Below are 4,658 nucleotides of genomic sequence, written 5' to 3' on the forward strand. Positions count from 1 at the left end.
AGAGAAAAGAAATTTATTTAGTCACGTGATTGATTAACTATATTGTCAGTTGAATTTTATTTAGAATAAATTGATTTGAAAAAATTGTTAACAACTTTGCATTGTTCTTGACGATTATAAAACAATAATTAATGATTTCACATCTAAAAAAGCTAAAAAATAGATTTTAAATAAACATATATATTGTTATAAAATTATAAAATAAGAATAAGAATATTATAGAGAAGGAGAGAAGAGAGGAGAGTTCTTATTTGTCTTGCGGATGATATACAAGAACATCTCTATGTATAGGAGAAAATTAATTTGGTGCCAAAGTCACAAACCCTAATTTTTCTCGTAAAGATAAACATCCACAATATATGATAATATCTATAACACTCCCCCTTGGATATCTATTTTGATAGATAATATGTCTCATAAACCTTACTAGAAAAAACCCAATGGGAAAAATTCTAGTGAAGGAAAAAGAGTACATATTTCTAATATAATACACATTTTGGCTGCCTCATTAAAAACCTTACCAGAAAAACTCAATCGGGACAAAACCTTGGTTAAGAGAAAAAAAGTACAATGCGTATTAACTCCCCTTGATGAGAACATCAATCTTGTGTATCATCTTCTCGAAAGCTGCAGTTGGTAGAGACTTGGTGAACAAATCAACCATATTATCACTTGAACAAATTTGTTGCACGTTGATATCACCATTCTTTTAGAGATTGTGTGTGAAGAACAACTTTAGTGAAATATGCTTTGTCCTTTTATGAATCCTTAGGTAATATCTATTAGAAAAGTAGCCCGTGTTAATCCATTCACTAGCTCCACCTAACACCACAGCCATTGCACATCAATATTGAGTGTCTAAGCATGCACTATTGCCAATTGTAACTAACTAGTCCATGTAAAAGTTAGATGCAGAATGAAACGTGCATAACACTCCATCCAAAGTAAATAAATAACACATAACGTAGCATATTCAGCACAGACAGGAGTTGAAGGAACGAAGGATGAAACAAATTTCTGCAATCCTCTGGTATTACCATGAACCTCTTCACCTTATATTCTAGGTTTTTAATTGGAAGAACTATGGAGCCTTAACTATGTTTTCATAAGGACAGATGTACAGCAGATCTCGAAAAAATACGCAAGTTCAAAAAAAAAAACGCGTAAAACGGACGTCAGAGCGCAAAGTTATGACCATCTAAAGTTTGACGACTTTACAACTAGTTTTTGTCCCTATATTTTTTAGAATTATATTTATATTCAAAATAAAGTTATGTCTTGATTAAAAAATAACACGCTTAAATCAAAATCTTAAAAAATAAAACACCCTAAAGTTTCCAAACAAAACTTACTTTGGGTACCTTTTCAACCCCTAAAATGACGATCCGAACGTCTACGTATCCTTGATGTATTGGGCCTACATTATTGTACGCAGAAAAAAATATCAGGTTCTATATAAAATATTGACGTTTCGGAGTCTTGACACACGACTAATCATTGGTCAAAGTATGGAAAAAACACTAAGTTTTTTCAAACAAAACTTACTTCGAGCACCTTTTCAACCCCTACAATGACGATCCGAACGTCTACGTATCCTTGATGTATTGGGCCTACATTATTGTACGCAGAAAAAAAATATCAGGTTCTATATAAAATATTGACGTTTCGGAGTCTTGACACACGACTAATCATTGGTCAAAGTATGGAAAAAACACTAAGTTTTTACTTCGGGCACCTTTTCAACCCCTAAAATGACGATCCGAACGTCTACGTATCTTTGATGTATTGGGCCTACATTATTGTACGCAAAAAAAAAAAAATCAGGTTCTATATAAAATATTGACGTTTCGGAATCTTGACACACGACTAATTATTGGTCAAAGTATGGAAAATAACACTAAGTGTTGCAAAAAATAAAGTTGGCCAATTTTTTTTTTTGTACTGTTTATATAACGCAGTTTTTTACTGAGTTATACAAAAAAAAAAAATTGGTACTTCTATAACGCAGTATTTTACTGCGTTATAGAAAGATTTTTTTTTTTTTTGGTACTTCTATAACGCAGTATTTTACTGCGTTATAGAAGTACCAAAAAAGAAATAATTTTTTTCTATAACGCAGTAAAATACTGCGCTATAGCACTTAACGGCTCCGTCTCCGTTAGTGCTATAGCGCAGTAAAATACTGCGCTATGGATACTTTTGTAATTTTTTTTTTATTGGGGTATTTTGGTTCAAAATGTTTTTTTGGGGGGCATTTTGGTTCCGGACTCTACTTATTTAAAAGATGTCATCCCAGAAAATACGTAGGATTGGTTTATGTACAAATTTTAATCGTTATCTTCCATACCTATCGATCATCCAAACATGATTTATTTCTCTTGAAAAAACGAAAAAGGCAAACAGTAACTAAATATGAATATTATTGAATATGAAACATAAATATTCAATATTAATTTCTTTTTCTTTTCAAATTTTTTATGACTATTACTGAATATGAAATTTGAATATTCAATCTTAAACTTCTCATAGTTAATTTAGTTAAGTAGTTAATAAGTTACATGTGGCTTTTGTTGATTCCGCCACTTGGCTTAAGGAGAGGGCTTTTTCCTCTCCTTTTAATAATAAAAATATATAGATATAGATAGAGATTTTTTAAGTTTGTTTTTGCCTTGTCATTAATGATATAGATATTTTAGGAGTTTTTAGGAAGACAAAGTATTCTATTCTGTGTAATACTAAAACTACAAATTATATTTCTTTTCATAATCTCATTTCCCAACTTCCTTTTGGTTATGGTCTGAATTGTATCCTATAGCTAAAAGAAATCTCTTAAATTTTTAACAGTCTCATTTAAATTTGAGGTAGCAATTATCTCATTTTAACAAGGGAGCCTAGATAGGAACATACGCTTGATCTCCAAGCTTCAAAAATTGTGCTCCCAACACTATTTTAAGGACCAAACGGGAAGAAAGAAAGAAGAATTCTACTTTATGAGCTTATTGCAGTACTTTACTTTTAAGAATTTTAATTTCAATTCTCCCTGCCCATTCATTTTAGAAGTTAAATAAATAGACACAATTGGTAGAAATTTAATTCATTTCGCAGTTCGTTGAACATTCACAATTGGTAGAATCTTAGAAAATTCATTAGAAAGACAAAAAAAAAAAAAAATGATAAGACCATAACTCCGTAAGGTTACATTGTACCTATTTAATTTTCATTTTCATTTTTGTTTAACTTATTCTAAAAATCTCAATAGTTTCTAAATATAAGTATTAATTATTAATTACAATAAAAACTGTTACTTTGAACAACAATTATATAGAAATAGAAGATGAAAGGACTTATGTAAGACCAAAAATCTTTAACTATGCATAACGTTTACTTATGAGTTCATTAGCTCTAAATATTGGTATTATTTACATAATTAATGTACTGTTTATGAATCACCATTAAATAAGAATGAATAAGACGAACCGATTTATGTATATTCCCTTATTATAGATTCTCAATTTAATAGAAGATGAGAGGACTTACGTAACACCAAATATCTTTATTTACGGATAACGTTTACTTATGAGTACATTGATATCTTAGAAAAAAAAAACACATTAATAACCATAAATGTATTATTACATGATTAATGTATATTTATGAACAACAATTAAATAAGAATTTGGTAAGACCAAAGGACATATGTAAAATTTCTAATTTATGTATAAGATTTACCTCTAATTACAATCACTAATAAATATACTCTAATTTATGAAAAAACATATAAAAGTGAATGAGAAGTTGGAGATCTTATATTAAATATGCTCTTCTCAGTAACACGAGTATTACAAGCTCATTCCCATTTAAGAACACGGTTGTAGTTTATTTTGATGTTATTACTTGATTTTTTCGTTATGACATTTCTTTTTGAAAAGTAATGGAGAGCTCGAGGTTTTATATTGCATGTTCTTTTTTCCCATAAAATGAGTGTTACCTGTTCATCCCAATTGAAAAATTGTTACTCAAAACTTTATTGTTATAAATCTATAATTGTTATTGAATGCATCTATTTGAATTTATTTTTTGTATTACTTTTTTATATGAATTTTATCTTATACATTCCTACTTTTCTATTATCAATATCTTATGACTTTCATATCATGAAATTTATCTTTTTTAAAAATACATTCTACCGAGCTTCGCGCGGTACCGTTATCTAGTATTTAAGATGCTTGAGTAAATTTTTATTTATGGAAGAGAGAGAACAGAGTAAATTATTTATGGAAGAGAGAGAACAGAGTAAATGCAGTACAAAATGCATTAATGGAAATTGAATATTTGTTAATAATATTTATAATGTTCAAAAAGATATGTTATTTTTGTGTTTATTTCTTACTAACTGATCTAATGAGTAAAAATTTCCAAAATGTATGCTCTCTTAGAGGTTTGACTCTCAGCCCACTCATTTACTTTTACTCTTTGTTTTCCAAACAATTAGTGTAAAAATGGATGTTTTAAAACAAAAAAATTAAAAGTGACACGAGTGTTTGGTCCTAAGTCACAAATACAGAATACAAACACTTTCAAAGTTAACAGGTGCACGTGAACCTTCAGGCTTCCACGTGGGGTCCGCCTCTGGTTTAAACCACGTTGGAATTGAAGGA

Source organism: Lycium barbarum, chromosome 8 (assembly GCF_019175385.1).
Source record: "Lycium barbarum isolate Lr01 chromosome 8, ASM1917538v2, whole genome shotgun sequence".
In the NCBI taxonomy this organism is placed as follows: domain Eukaryota; kingdom Viridiplantae; phylum Streptophyta; class Magnoliopsida; order Solanales; family Solanaceae; genus Lycium; species Lycium barbarum.